This window comes from Ctenopharyngodon idella, chromosome 7, assembly GCF_019924925.1.
Source record: "Ctenopharyngodon idella isolate HZGC_01 chromosome 7, HZGC01, whole genome shotgun sequence".
In the NCBI taxonomy this organism is placed as follows: Eukaryota; Metazoa; Chordata; class Actinopteri; order Cypriniformes; family Xenocyprididae; genus Ctenopharyngodon; species Ctenopharyngodon idella.
The window spans coordinates 39,448,213-39,465,086 of record NC_067226.1 but is presented as its reverse complement, the minus strand read 5'-3'; the positions used below and the strand labels follow the sequence as shown (position 1 = coordinate 39,465,086).

Here is a 16,874-nt window from a genome sequence, read left to right as displayed (position 1 = left end):
GCTGAAATTGTCTGTTTTTGCCAATAAAAGTTACTAATTTGCTGTTTGTGATTTACCAAAGCATCTAGTTATTTATTGGACAATAGGACTTTGGTGATCGATCTGATTTTTTTCCTCCACATAGCCCTGCTTCTCTATATGATGATTGGACGAGCTCTGAAATGGGCGGGGCTTTACAAAAAAATGATTAAAACGGTGGTTGTAATTGTAATTTTTTATTGTGAGCACTTCGGCATTGCAGCGGTTTTTTTTTTTTTTATTTATTTATTTTTTTAGTTGAGACGCTTTGTTGCTATGATATGGAATATCCGTGACACTGTTACTTGTAACTGATTTCGTAGATAATTTGTTTCAGACTAAAAATGTAGAGCACTTGCTATGTATGTACAGAGACCAGCAATATTAATTTTTCATCCATTTTGTTTCGTTCTCTGCTTTTTAATGTTGTTGTACAGCAAGAATGTTGTGACAGTTGGTCGGTGTTGTATTTGTCCCACCCCTCTTCCACTAGGACGGCTGGGTAAAAAGTGACATTGTTGAGCGCAGCGTTGTACTCAAAGTTTAACATTTTTTAACTCGAGGCAACTGTTAAAAAACGCCTACCGCTCAACGCTTGAGCGTAAAAAAAGATGCTCAGCGCCTCGTTACGCTCCTGGTATTTAAGAAACGCGGTGCTGCTATTGAAAACATTTGGAAAAGTATGCTAGCCGCTTGAAAAAAATGCTTTGGTGGACACACGGCCTAAGTGATAAATGACGCATCTGATAAATAAGTACCGAGCGGTTTTGCTGTTTGACCCTAGCAAACCAAGCAGCATTGCATGTGTGTTTCGGATCTTAATTGTTGGCAATCCTCCAGAGATGATGCGCGTAAACAATTTTACCTTAGCATCGCAGTAATATCTGCGGAGCACAAACCTCAATGTTTAGTCTCATTGCACTCTGCTCAAAAATATCAATTTTAGTGGCACTGGGAAAATTGCTTCAACGTAATTGAATTTGATGGGGGTTTATTCCTCGGCCATCTCGCTCTCACTCTAAATTTTAAGCGATCCTGTCAGGTACTGTACGTCTGCTAAATGGGTCCCTGGTGGGTTCCTGTGCCGGTTTAATTCATTGCAGTCATCTGGCAGACTCGTACGGTCGTTCCTGCTGCTCTCACGCTCCGGTAAACTGACTGAGCTTCAGCATGTTGTAAGAACTGATCATGACCTCTGGCACATGGTGCTCTTAAACCAGTACAGAATTATAATAGTTATGATACGAATGAAATACTAGCTTATTACTTAATGAATACTGCATAGTATATGCTAGAAATAGTAATTTATCCAAACAAATTATGTTTTATTAACAAAGTTCTGGAAGAGCACATTCAAATAATCAGGGCCAGCATCCCTCCTCCACCCCAACTCCTCTCTCTTGTTTATTCTTATCCCAGCCAGGGATGTGGGGAGTACAGGGTTCAGGCCAAATATCAAGCTCGGAGCCCTCTCCTCAAACAGCACGCCAAATACACATATTCCATACCCTATGTGAATATATGTAAGTGCGAACTAGTGAATAAACGTTAGGACTGTAGTATGTTGCATTGTTGTCAGATGCCCTTGATGCTGTTCATTGGAAATATAGTTATTTTTTGCAGTAAGTTACTTTTGGCAGTAATGTAGCATATAATAGAAGAAGAAGGTCCCCTGTTGGAGTTCTGGCTGAGCCAGGACATTGCCAAGGAAATTTATGGACAGTCTCTCGCATATGACAAGAAATGGCCATAGAATCACCAAGAGTTGGATATGACTGGAATGGTATCAGATAGAGAGCATATAATATAATGTTATTGGTCATCCAGCTATTCCATATGCATTGTGATTTTGTATACTGTGCACAGTACGTTTACTGTATACTACAAAATAGAATTAACAATATATTTGTCTGCTATTGAAAGCATTACTAAATGTTTATATTAATTAATTATTTTAAATTAGTTAAATTAATTAAATATTTTAATAAAAAAATTCATCTATAATTATTTTCGGTTTATTTGTTAAAGTGAAAATGGAAGGTCGAGTTGAACGTTTTGCATTACGGGATGCAATATTTTGTGTAGTGGACTTTGCAACATTCACACTGTTATTGAACTAAATTGAATCATCATTGAACTAAATTGGGAAATAATAACACTGTTGTCTTTTTAGAGCTGCTTTACAGATTACGTTTTATTTATTTCAGAATTGAAGAACTTTGCAACATTAAAACTCTTATTTTCTTGTTTATTACTTTGAAGCTGCTTTGAAACATAGTAGATCATTCAGAAAAGTCCCAGTATACATACTGTATACATGTATACTTTAAATTTACACACTGTATACTTCAAAAATAGTATAAGCAGTATGTTTGTATGCTTTTCTAAGCAGTTTTTTAAACAATGTGTGCGACACAAATCAAAAATTGTGAATGCTGACTGACAGGTCATTATCAGCTCTGGTGGCATGCGTGTAAGTGTGTGTGTGTGCAAGTCTCTTGTGGCGAAATTCACAGAGTTTTCAGGCTCAACCCCTGGGAATTTGCATTCTCTGTGTCTGTTGCCGCCTCTCCTTTAATTGGACTTGGTTTGACAAGCGCATATGGTAATTTATGCTGCTGTGACTTTGTGATTCAAGTCGCTTAATAAGGCTTCTTTTAGTGCATGTATATGTGTGTATGTGTGTTACCAATGTTGGTGGGAGTATTATTGGCTCTCCTTTGTAATCGTCCAGCTCCGGCCTTTTGTCCAGCTGAAATCTTTTCTTTTTTCTTTTCTTTTCTTTTCTTTTTTCTTTTCTTTTCTCTTTTCTTTTCTTTTCTTTTCTTTTCTTTTCACAAATCCAAACAATATTCTGGTTCTTCTTCACATTCTGAGCTGGTCTGTCAGTTTACAGTCAGATTTCCAATTTTTTTTTTTTATTTTTAGTGAAAGTGACATGTGAAGGCCAAATATGGTAATCGATACTTGGAACGATTGCATTATTTTATTTTTGTGCATGAAATAGACAACGGTTTTATTCAGAGATGTGTTTAACTGATGTATTTAAGAAAGTATCACATGAATGTACACATGTATTGTATTAATATTAAATGTCTTATATAGTTTTTTTGTTAATTGTTTGAATTTTGTTGTTTATATTGTTTTTTTTGCCATGAAAATGGCCTTGTTGCTGACATGGCCTAAATAAATAAAGAAATAAATATTTCTGTGCATGATTTATGAATTATATTTTATTATGTACATGATTTAACAACAAGAACAAAAATCGATACTGCTATAATCACACCAAACATTTTAGATCAAATTTGAATAATAATAAAACAAAACAAATAAATTGCCAGATTACACTTGGTTATTATGAAAATGTGGCGTGAGAGGTGAGCACAGGACAGCGTAAGGACAGAGTGGCTTTATTAGGTGTCATTATCAGTATTTGAGAGTTTTCAATTCAGAAACAATCAAGCTCAAATTAGAATTGTGTACGGTGTGAACAAGACCTTTGAGATGCTGTGTAAGTGCATTTCTCTAAATGCTGAGCTTTAGTGAAGACGGCAGACATTTTTATCAGATGAAGGCAGCCACACCTGCGTTTGATAGAGAGTCTTATTTAAATGTAAAACATTTCTTTCTCGTGCATTACCATTCTATTCACTCTCCGCTCTTCTAAACAAAGAGGAACATCTCTTTATTTTCAAATCAAATCTCCCTGAGCTCGATCTTCCCGCACAGAGCACTATGTTTGTTTAATGAGAATGTGTGTTTGAATTGCAAACCCTCTCTCTTTGCAGTTACGAATTCAGGCATTTCATACTACATGACATTTAATTGAAGTTTAGAGGTGCGGTGATGAACAGGTAGGCTAAAGGAAAATGTGTAATTGCAGTTACTGAAGATCAAGACCAATACTCATGAAATGGATATTTTCTTTGCATTCATGTATCCTAGTTTAGAACCATTTTTTTGCACAACAGTCAAGTGCAAATTCTCAATATTGTAATGGAAATAACAGATCTATTTATATCAATAGCGTTGGAAATGTTTTTGTGAGCTGCTTATAATTTGTGCTGATGTGAATGTAACAAAAATAATAAATTACTGCATCGTAAATGTAATGGGACTCGCCATTGAAAATAATGGGATTTAAAAAAAAAAAAAAAAAAAAAACATAAATAGGGCTGCAACTGATGATTATTTTGATAATTGATTAGTTGGTCGATTATTTCTTCGATTAATCGGATAAAAAGCCGTTTTCTTTTCTTTTTTTTTGGACAAAACACACTATTCCACATCCTGCCCAATGCTGTCCTTCAAACAAATTGCCAACTGAATGCTATGGAAACATTTATAGTGAATATATCTATATCTATGCTATATGCAAAAGAGCTATAAAAGCAAAATGACAGTTTAAATCCCTACATTAAAAATTAAGATTATAAAGATAATAAAGAAAAAAAAAAAACACAAACTCAGTGTTAATAGATAAGAGGAATGTTCTGCAGGAACCTGTTACTGTCATTTCTTTATATTCAATTACACCCTTTTATCCCGTTACCACTCTCATAAAATACTTGAATTACATGTTGACTTTTAAACCTAAATTTACCATCCGACAACAGATATATTTCAGCAAAATGAAAATTTTTGCACTGAATATTAATTGTCTCCCTTTCTAATGCGTCCCGTCTGTTTGACGTGCATGTGCGCTCCGGCGTTCATTTAGTAACGCTGCATTCACACGGGGCGTCGGCGTTAACGCTTGATGGAGGTCATGTTTGAAGCTTGGCAAAATGAACCTTGTGGGCTTGTGGTCCTTTAATTCATTCTCGGTGTTAATTACTTTCCGGTGTTGCATGAACGCAATTTGCTAGTGTCTGTGATCTGATTGGCTGATGCCTGCATTGGCACTTGAAAAGTTAAGAAATCTTCAACTCCTGCCGCGAGCAATGCAAGTGAAGCGACACGACAGAACCCTCAGTTCAGTTCGGCAACACATGACGTCACCCATTCAAAGTAAATGAGAAACGTTAAAGGGTTAGTTCACCCAAAAATTAAAATCCTGTCATTAATTACTCACCCTCACGTCGTTGCACACCCATAAGACCTTCGTTTATCTTCGGAACACACATTAAGATATTTTTGATAAAATCCGATGGCTCAGGGAGGCCTCCATTGACAGCAAGATAATTAACACTTTCAGATGCCCAGAAAGCTACTAAAGACATATTTAAAACAATCTGAATCTTTTGAATCTTTTGTTTCGAATCAGTGGTTTGGAGCGTGTATCAAACTGCCAAAGTCACGCCCCCCAATGGTGAACCATTGGAATTTCAAAACATGACGTAACAAACTGCCAAAGTCACGTGATTTCAGTAAACGAGGGTTTACTGAAATCACGTGACTTTGGCAGTTTGATACACACTCCGAAACACTGATTCGAAACCAAAGATTTGTAAAGCTTCGAAGCTTCATGAAGCAGTGTTTTGAAATCGCCCATCACTAGATATTGTTGAATAAAGTCATTCGTTGATTCATAACATTAAGGTTGAACCACTATAGTCACATCAAAAGATTCAAAAGATTCAGATTCAAGAAGCAGTGTTTTTAAATCAGCCATCATATTGTTGAATAAAGTCGTTATTTTGTTTTTTTTGGCACACAAAAAGGATTCTTGTCGCTTCATAACATTAAGGTTGAACCACTGTAGTCACATGAACTGTTTTAAATATGTCTTTAGTAGCTTTCTGGGCATCTGAAAGTGTTAATTATCTTGCTGGCAATGGAGGCCTCACTGAACCATCAGATTTTATCAAAAATATCTTAATTTGTGTTTCGAAGATGAACGAAGGTCTTATGGGTGTAGAACGACATGAGGGTGAGTAATAAATGACAGAATTTTCATTTTTGGGTGAACTAACCCTTAAAGGCCAAAGCCCTGTGTGAATGCAGCGTAAAGTCTGAAGTTTAACGCAGACTGTCAGGACGAGCCTTCATGCAAAAATGTAAATAATCGCATGAATTTGTAACACTTACAGATAAGGATATGGAAATAAAAAAAAAAAAATGAAAGTTTTGCGCTGAGGAAACATATCACACATTAAACAGCACACGCATCTGTCAAAGCACCTGACAGGGCAAGCCATGTTAAACATTATGCTAACGCATTAGCATGATAAAGAATTCTCATGTTTTGGGCAGCTTGGATCACGTACCTTTCACGCAGCAGCTCACTCTGTTTCCTCCACTACTTTGTGCATTTTGTCCATAGAAATGTGTTATTCAGTGCTGTAATTTGCCGCGACTGGCGGAAGTTTTCTGTGCACGGTGGGCAGATGCGACTAATCGATGATGACATTCGTTGTCAATGATTTTCATTATTGATTATTATTGATTAGTTGTTGCAGCCCTAAATTAAAGTTTAAACCTCTGTGCACATTATTTAAGGGGACATGTGCTTAAAGGATTAGTTCACTTTCAAATTAAAATTTCCTGATAATTTACTCACCCCCATGTCATCCAAGATGTCTTTCTTTCTTCAGTCGAAAAGAAATGAAGGTTTTTGATGAAAACATTCCAGGATTTTGCTCCTTATTGTGGACTTCAACGGACCCTAAACGGTTGAAGGTCAAAATTGCAGTTTCAGTGCTGTTTCAAAGGGCTTTAAACGATACCAGACGAGGAATAAGGGTCTTATCTAGTGAAGCGATCTGCCATTTTCTAAAAAAATAAATAAAAATGTATACGCTTTATAAACACAAATGCTCGCCTTGCAAATGCTTCCGCCAGACTGCCTTCCGTATTCTTCAAAAAGCTTACGCTGTATGTCCTACGCCTTCCCTATTCAACTTAAGGAACTAACGCCAGTTCTGTTTTTCCGTAATTTAAATACGGAAGGCGTTCTGGCAGAAGCTAGATATTTGACTTCATAACTTGTTTAGATATGGATATTTTTTTTATACAAAGGCCTTTATTACCCCCTGGAGCCCTGTGGAGTACACGTTTATGGATGTGGATGAAGCTTTTTCGTCAGCTCACACTCATGGGTCCCATTTACTGCCATTATAAAGCTCAGATGCATCAGGATATTTATTAATATTTCCTCGATTATGTTCATCAGAAAGAAGAAAGTCATATACAACTAGGATGGCTTGAGCGTGAGTAAAACTTGGGCTAATTTTCATTTGAAAGTGAACTAATCCTTTAAGTCAAGAAATAGTGATATAATGTTTTTAGTAATGTTTTAACTCGAATACTGAAATAACTAAAACTAAATAAACAAACTAAAAACTAAAATGATACAAGCCTAGATGTATTAAAATATAAGAAGAAAAATAATAAGCTTATATAAAATTTTAACTAAAATTAAAATGAAAGCAAAAAATATAAAAATAAAATTCAAAATAATAACAAAAACTATAATGATACTGTACAGTATATTAATGATACTAAAATAAACAAGTAAATAAATGGTGTATTAAGCAGATTGTTTGTATGTGTGCTTGCAGGAAAAAATAAAACAAATGCAATTTCTTGGAAACAAAGAAAAACACATTAATAGTTTTATTTTATCAATTCAGAAAGTTAAATTGAATTTGGTGAACTGAGAACATGTACCAGCCCTGCAACTGTACTTTATAAAAAATATGTCGCCAAGCCTTAGAATATTTTAGTATTTCTAATCTGTACAAAGTGAAGCGAAGGGCGTTCAGTGTTATTGTTGAGGGTTTAACTCGTTCTATATTTGTCCATCTGTGTGTGTCTCTCACAGACAGCACCAATAAATGTGCATGTTTATCATCCAGACCCTCAGGACTGGACCAGCGCCACACCGAGAATGAATTAAAGGACCCCTAAAGCCCACAAGGTTCATTTTGCCAAGCGCCCAGAGAGAAAACACACACACACACACACACACACACACACACACACACACACACACACACACACAAATGCTGCCTCACAACACAGCATCGTTTCAACACTGTGTGCCTCGAAATAAAGAGAGGCTGGTGAATTTCTGTCCAGCCCAATGCAGAACACAAATAAGTGCTCTCGAAAAGTTTGGACTTGTCGAAATGATATCTGGAAACAAATATGTGACACAAAATGCAGTAATGTTGTGCAAATTGTTGGTGTGGTGTTTGAGCATTACTATCATTTTAAGATAAATGGTCTTGTAATATGTTTTCATTTTATGCAACACTATGTCTATTTATTTGTGTGTGTGTGTGTGTGTGTGTGTAGGTGTGTGTTTGCAAAATAGAAGCTTGCTTTATTATTTTTGGAGCATATCGCAGCAGGAGTCTAGTCTACCACGGCCAGAGATATATTACACTCTAAAGTGCACATATATGCATATGCAGACACGCAAGATCTCGCCGTCGTGTATGTGTGTGTCTTTGGCTGAGGTTTGGAGGTGTTTGGCAGTCAGACGGTTGGAAGGCAGGAGATGGTGATCAGTCACTCAGCAGGGAAATATGATGAATGAAAGTAGATAAAGACAACAAACACAGTGTTTTAGGGTGTATTGTGTAGGATTTGTGTTGTAGGGTTATTGTCTTGGGATTATCATGTAGGTTTTACAGTATTACAGTGCTGCTTACTTTAGGTTCCATGTAGTGAAGGTTATAGGTTTTGGAGTTAAGGTGTAGGCATTATTGTGTAAGGATACCCTTGTTAAGAAGAAGTGCACTTTATTGGTATTCAATGTGTACTTGTAGTGTAGTTCAAACCATATAAAAAAGTATATTTTGCAGATAATATAACATTAATGAAATAAAAGACCACTTAAGTGCACTTAAAGAGAGTACACGTTTGTGATTGTTTCCTAACGCACTCAGGTACACTTTTCAAAAGACCACTTTGAAATAATGTCAAAATAAAACGTTCTACTTTAAAGTACATTTTAAATCATTGTTTTCATAATCAAAAAAGTACACTTATTTTGATGTGTTGACTAACATACTAAAGCACATCAATATATTTTAACTTAATTATTATTTTAACTGTAGTGTGTTGTTCTACATTGCACTTAAAGGGTTAGTTCACCCAAAAATGAAAATTCTGTCATAAATTACTCACCCTCATGTCGTTCCACACCCGTAAGACCTACGTTAATCTTCGGAACACAAATTAAGATATTTTTGTTGAAATCTGATGGCTTAGTGAGGCCTCCATAGCCAGCAATGACATTTCCTCTCTCAAGATCCATTAATGTACTAAAAACATATTTAAATCAGTTCATGTGAGTACAGTGGTTCAATATTAATATTATAAAGCGACGAGAATATTTTTGGTGAGCCAAAAAAAAACAAAATAACGACTTATATAGTGATGGCCGATTTCAAAACACTGCTTCAGGAAGCTTCGGAGCGTTATGAATCAGCGTATAAAATCATGATTCGGATCGCGTGTCAAACCACCAAACTGCTGAAATCACGTGACTTTGGCGCTCCGAACCGCTGATTCGATACGCTGATTCATAACGTTTCGAAGCTTCCTGAAGCAGTGTTTTGAAATCGGCCATCACTATACAAGTCGTTATTTTGTTTTTTTGGTGCACCAAAAATATTCTCGTCGCTTTATAATATTAATATTGAATCACTGTACTCACATGAACTGATTTAAATATTTTTTTTGTACATTAATGGATCTTGAGAGAGGAAATGTCATTGCTGGCAATGGAGGCCTCACTGAGCCATCGGATTTCAACAAAAATATCTTAATTTGTGTTCCGAAGATTAACGTAGGTCTTATGGGTGTGGAACGCCATGAGGGTGAGTAATAAATGACAGAATTTTCATTTTTGGGTGAACTAACCCTTTAAAGTTATATTTTAAATGTGCTAAGTAGCAACTTCATTACAAATGTGTTACAAAAAGTTTCAATAGAAATGCAAGTATATAAAGTAAATTTTAGTTTACCATAAATGCTTGTCAGTACATTTGGCAGTACACTTATTTCAAAGACAAGTTATGAAATTATATAAAGATGTGCTTAAGTATGGAAGCTTGATTCTGCCACAGAATAAAAAAAAAGGATAATTGCAACTTTTTATCTCATAATTCTGACTTTTTTCCTCAGAGTTGCATGATATAAAGTTGCAATTGTGAGTTATAAATTCAGAATTGACTTCTTTTCTCAGAATTGTGAGATATAAACTCGCAATTGCAAGTTATAAAGTCCAATTCTGAGGAAAAAATACTTTTTTTCTCAGAATTGCAAGTTTATTCTCATTATTCTGATTTTATAACTTGCAATTGCGAGTTTATATCAGACAATTCTTTAAAAAAAAAGTCAGAATTGCAAGATGTAAACTCGCAATTGTGAGAAAAAAAGTCAGAATTGTGAGATAATAAGTCACAGTTACCTTTTGTATTTTTTATTCAGTGGCGGAAACAATCTTCCATACTTAAGACCTACTTAATTGGGTCAAAAAAGCGCATTGCATTTAATATACATTTAAACTATAATATATTTTCATTTAATTGCAATTAGCATGCAAGTAAGTGTCTAAAAATGTTACATTCATTTCACACTTTTAAAAATAGTACATAATACACTTTAAAAGAATACACTTAAGGGTGTACTCACACTAGGGCAGTCGCGCTCGGGCTCAGTACAAGACAACTGTGCCTAGTGTGACTACACCCTTAAGTGTATTCTTTTAAAGTGTATTAAGTACTCTTTTTAAAAGTTTGCTAAAGCATACTTCTTTTTCACAAGGTAAGGTTTAGGGTTAGGGATTACTATAGATTTAGGAGTGCTAGTTAATCTGTATAAAAGTTCATAAAGTAGAAAAATAATATTTGCAATAAAATTTAATGAGAGAAATGTTTTTTTTTTTTTTTTTCTCATAGGGGGTAGGACCATGGGGTAATTGTGTTTATTTAGGGCTTAGGCTTATAGGTTTAAGCATTGCGGTTCAACAGTAGGGTGTTATTTGGATCTTTTGATTTGTTCACAAACCCACACAAACATCAATAACCTCACTTTTTTCTCTCTCTCTGTCTCATGAGAGCATTGGAAACTGAAATTATAGTGGTTTTGTAGCAAAAGGCACACACAAACACACTTGTATATTTGTCTTGTAATGTGTCTGTTCCGTCTGTCTCAAATTGAAAAATTACAAGCAATGGATTTCCACTCCGACATGAATAAACTGCTCTTAACGTCAACAATCGAGGCAGCTGACATATCAACACTCATATTTTTCCTAAACATTATCAAGCTTGCTGTTATAGCCAGCAGCTATGCTTGAGCCGGCGCGGAGCGGACGGGCCGTCTGGCAGATGGAAACACTAACTGGCCCTTATTTAAATGTCAGCCTGCTGACGGACCTGTGATAGCAGCACTAGCAGCTATTTGACTTGAACGTTTGCTTTTTGAATGTCGATTATTGAGCGGATTGTTTTTGTATGCCTGCGGAGAAAACTAAAACCAATGCAATTTCTTGGAAACAACGACTATATACAAAGAAAAAAAAAAAACATAATAGTTTTATTTAATCAATTCAGAAAAATTTAATTAAATTTGGTGAATTGAGAACATGTACTAGCCCTGCAACTGTACTTTATAAAAAGTATGCTAAGGGAGTTTTTCTTTTCTTTTCTTTTCTTTTCTTTTCTTTTTATTGCAGCAGAGGTCATTGTGTTTATCATTTTTTGAAGTGGGGAATATTTCACATATGTGTCATCAAATAATTATAATATTAAAATAAGTAAATAAATCAACCTGCTTGTACATTTTCCAGTGTGCTAAGTTTTTATCTTAAAGGTATAGATTTTGTCATCAGTTACTTGCATTTACTCACAAAATGTGAGTAACCAAACAGATCTTGACCCCCATTGACTCCCATTTGTTTAGTTTTTTCTATTTAGCTTTTTTTTCCCCTTCAGTTTTAGTTTTAGTAATTTTATTAGTCTAACTTAAAGTGATAGTTCACCAAAAACTGAAAATTATCCCGTGATTTATATTAAAAAATATCCTGTCTCTTCCAAGCTTTATAATGGGAATGAATGGTACCCAGAATTTTGAAGTCCAAAAAAGTGCATCCATCCATCCATCATAAAAGTAATCTATGTTTAATGAATGTAAATAAATGGCAGAATGACCCAATGTATGATGTAGGAGTAGCATAAGCTTAGACGCCTCTCGCAGTTCAAACAAATAGGGCTGGTCAACAAATTCAAGCTTCTATTCTCTTACATCAAAATCTCTGACATTTCTTTTTAAAAATTCTCAATTTACACTTCTAATTCGTGACTGGTGTTTTGTTTTGCTCTATCCTGTGCTATTCCGTGTTCGTCAATACATCATGCGTAGGGTCAGAGGTCACTCTTCTGCCAGAACTCGACTTGCATACATCTGTTACCAGAAGCCAGTGATTATAGTTTATAAAGTTTTAAATATGGATATATTTCTTACAAAAAACCCATCACCTCGCTTCGCTTTAGAAAGCGTTCATTAACCCCCTGGAGTGGTATGGATTATTTTTATGATGGATGGATGCGCTTTTTTGGACTTCAAAATCTTCGGTCCTATTTACTCCTATTATAAAGCTTGGAAGAGGATATGTTTTAATATTTACTCCTATTGTGTTTGGCTGAAAGAAGAAAGTCATATACACATAGGATGGCTTGAGGGTGAGTAAATTATGGTATAATTTTCATTTTGGGGTGAACTAACCCTTTAAATTAATTTATTTAGTTTAGTTGCCAATGCAACATTTCTAATTTTCGTTTAAGTTTTTCATCTAGCTTGTTCTGAACGACGGATAAAAGCATCTGCTAAATGAATAAATGTAAACCTTACTGTATATTTATATTTTATTTTATTTCAGCTTTATTTCAGTTAACAACAAATATTTTTAATAGCTTTAGTATATTTTGGTTATATTTTAACAATAACAACACTGCATAATTTAGGCCTATATTATCATTTGTAGAATTTGATTTAAACCATATTGTTGCCATTACAAACAAAATCATCAGCCAGCTTGCATGTAACTCAATTTTATTGAATCGCCAAAGACAATTTTACCCTCATTTGGCGGTGTTTATTTTGGACCCTGTGTCCAGGTGTTCTTAAAGGTAAATTTGATATCTATTCATAGTTTTGTCTGAGTGATTCAGTCAATAGGCGAAGACATTAGTGGACAAAGCTAAAGCAGAGCATTACTATTCCCTTTCCAAATCTGTATCGATTTATTGATTGGTGTCTTTTGAAAACCAGTCCGCCACACAGACTGTGTTTTTTCAGGAGTGGAAAGCAGTTAGTTAGAGGTAAAGAGTTGATGGTGGTTTGATAATTAGGATGTTTGTCGACACATAACTAGATGTAGGAGCGTTTGTGGTTTTAATCAATACTGCAGGATCCTTGCATTGATTTGTGTCATTCTAATTTCCTCACCCTGCACATTTTTGTCTTGGAGATGTTTGCATTTGGGCTTCACATGACTGTGTGCTCTCCAGAGCATCGGTTTGGAAAATATCCCATCAGCGGCAGAGAAATGCAGTTGTCCGTGCGGAATCAGAGGTCTGGAATCCGGGATTTGCAGTGTAATCCTCATTGTGCTGCATAATTTACTCTAATCTAAAACAAATCCTCTCGATCCTGTACTGAAACCTGATTAAATTCTGAGCTCGACCTCACCTGACCCGGCCCGGCCACGTAAACAGGTAGCGTTTGTTTGTGTTGGACAGAGCGGATGCATGTTGTGTTGGCAAATTCTCTGAGGGTGGATGAATTCTGAGCAGATTTGCTTCGATCCTCTTAAACTCTGATGAATAATTTATCCATGTTGAATTTCAAAATTTCAACATGATGAGTTGAGATGTGTATTTTCTTATTGCACAATCCTTCCTCGTAACGCGATTCAACTGCCGTTATTAAAAATTCTCTCCATAACTCACTATATTTTAACTTTTTGATTTTTTTTTTTTTTTTTTTTTTTTTTTTTTCTCGGAAACAAGTATTAGACATTAGTAGCTTTCTGTAATCATTTCAGGAAATTACATTGAACTGGGTGAACTGACAACACGTACCGGCCAGGAAACTGTACTTTATGAATGTTAAGGGATTTTTTTATTACAGCAGAGGTCATTGTGTTAGTGTTTATTGTATTTTTAATGTGAGGAATATTCCAGATATGTGTTACCAAATAATTAAATAAATGAAAATAAATAAATATCTTAAATAAAGCTGATTTTGGATTAGCTTGTTTTCAGTTTTTATTTTAAGTTTAAGTTTTAGTATTTTTTTTTTTTATTTTAATTTTTTATAAGTGTGTTTTTATACTTCTATTTTGCTTTAATTTATTTTTCACTTCAATTTCAGTCTAGTATTTTTAGTACTAAAACTTATTATTTCAGTTAGTTTCCAAAGCAACATGTTTTTTTTCAGCTAATATTTATATTTTATTTTATTTCAGCTTTATTTCAATTAGCAAAATAATTTTAAATTAACAAACAAAATTGTAATAATATTTCACAAGATTACTGTTTTTACTGTATTTTTGTTCAAACAAATGCAGCCATGGTCACTATAAGAGACTTTTTATAAAAAAAAAAAAAAAAAATTATGTGATATGTTTTTGCATACCTGTATCATTATATGTATATTTATGATGATTATTGTTACAAATTTGAATTCTAACAGTGCAGAAAGTATCCCTGTTAAGTTATAATCAGCTTTAAAAGGTATGTTGGGATTCTTCATTTAGATAGCTAAGTAAAGGTGTATTTGCATAATGAAATGGCAATAAATACGTTCAGTCTGATTTTGCACATGGGTGCTTTTGTCCTCTAAATATTAGTCACAGTTTCACATACACACTGATCCACAGACTCTGATACATTTTGCACAGAAATACACACTCAAGGTCTTGTCACACACACACCCCACCACTCAAAAAGCATTTGTTCCCCCTCATTAGCCACATGCTAACTGTTCAATCAGCCACGAGTGTCTCAGGTGTTCGACTTTCATCACACGCTGATCTGCTGACATTATTCTGACATTATTCTGACATTGAGCCTCATGGAAGATTTCATCTTTAAATGATCGCCATGATTCTTTTAAAACTCGATTTGAATCTGTAATGTGGCATATTTTCGAGGAAGACTGAATATTCAGCAGAAAATAATGTAGGGTGGATCATAACAGATAATCTATGATACGGTAAAATGTTTCACCGTATAAATGTGTCATCCAGTAGAGATTTTGCTGCACAATTAATGTCACAATATATTCATAGCTATGGCATAGTTATTTACACGACATAAACAAAGAAACCTGTCCAAAACAAACTTGGCAAAATTGCCAAAATTAATTTACAAAAAAAAAAAAAAAAAAAAAAAAAAGTCATATACTGTCATTTACTCACCCTTGTGCAAAAAGAAGTACACTTTAGCAAACTTAAAAGACATAAAAGATTATGGAAATAATACACTTTAAAAAATATATACTTTAGTGTGAATTTTTGTAATGTTGTAATTACAGATTGTAATGTTTTCTGATGCTTAATTGCATGTTAATTGCAATTAAATGAAAATGTGATAATTTAAGTTTATATTAAATGCAATTAGCTGAACTTTAAAGCACTTTTTTGTCCCACTTAAGTAGGACTTAGGCATCTTTATATGTAATTTCATAGTAAAGGTATGGTTAACTAAAATATACCTTAATGCAATTTTTATTGAAACTTGTACAGTGTCTCATGTATGTAAATATATTTGTTATATAAATCACACATTTGTAATGATGAATTTGAAAATTTGCTGTAGATGCAAAGGTGAATAATACACTATTAAAATTACTCAAGTAATCAATTACATCAAGTACTTTACCCTGAGCTTTAGTATGTAAGTCAACACATTAGAAATAAGTGTACTACTTTAAAGCATGAAAATTATTTAAAATATTTTAAAAGTTTTACATTTAATTTGACATTATTAAAAAGGCACTTTAAAAGTGTACTTAAGTGTGTTAAAAACAGTCATTAAAGTGTATTCTTTAAATGCACCTCAGTGGCCTTTAATTTAATTAATATTATATTTTCTGTAAGTGCAGCTTTTTTTAATAAATACTTAAGATTTGTAGTACATTGTAAGTGCACATTCAATACAATTAAGTGCACTTCTTTTTACAAGGGCACAATCACATTGTTCCAAACTTGCATTATTTTCTTTCTTCTAACACACTTGCATACGTGGTTTATGAGGACACTTCCTGTGTCCTCGTAAAAAAAATGGCTTAAAAAACATACTAAACAGTCAGACCTTGCGCTTGCGGGGCAGTACTGGCGACATCTTCCAACTTGATGAAAGCTAGCGTTTATCCAAAAAAGTCGCTAGATTTGTCTATGTACCTATGTACCACTATGTACCGTTCATGGAAAAAAGGTGCTAAAGGGATCTGAAAGTTGCTAAATAAAGTGCTAAAGTTGTGCCCATGTGTGTGAGAAACTGGAGCTGATGGCAGGGGGCGGTGGCTATCTGTGGCGGCCAACGTGGATACTGTGGTGGGCCGCCACAAATAAATCAATGTGTGGGAAACACTGCGTAAAGTTAGCACCATGAAGTTAAATGTCAGTGTCTTGCATTATAAAGTTATTACAGTATATTCTGATGAAAGATTATGAATAGTGTGCACTAAAACAAAGGTATTTATTAAGAAGTAAATTCATTTTTTTTTCTTCTGCTAAACACAAAAGAAGATATCTTGAAGAATATGGGTAACCAAACAGTTGATTGCCCCATTGACTTCCATAGTATCAAAGAAAAAAAAAAAAAACTAAGTCAATGGTGCCCATCAACTGTTTGGTCACCCATATTCTTCAAAATATCTTCTTTTGT

General features: G+C 34.4%; 1 protein-coding gene across 22 annotated transcripts in view; it reads left to right on the top strand.

Moving 5' to 3' along the window:
• LOC127515855 (adhesion G protein-coupled receptor L3-like) overlaps positions 1-16,874 on the top strand; it is a 342,582-nt gene that overhangs the window by 164,527 nt on the left and 161,181 nt on the right. The window lies entirely within an intron of this gene.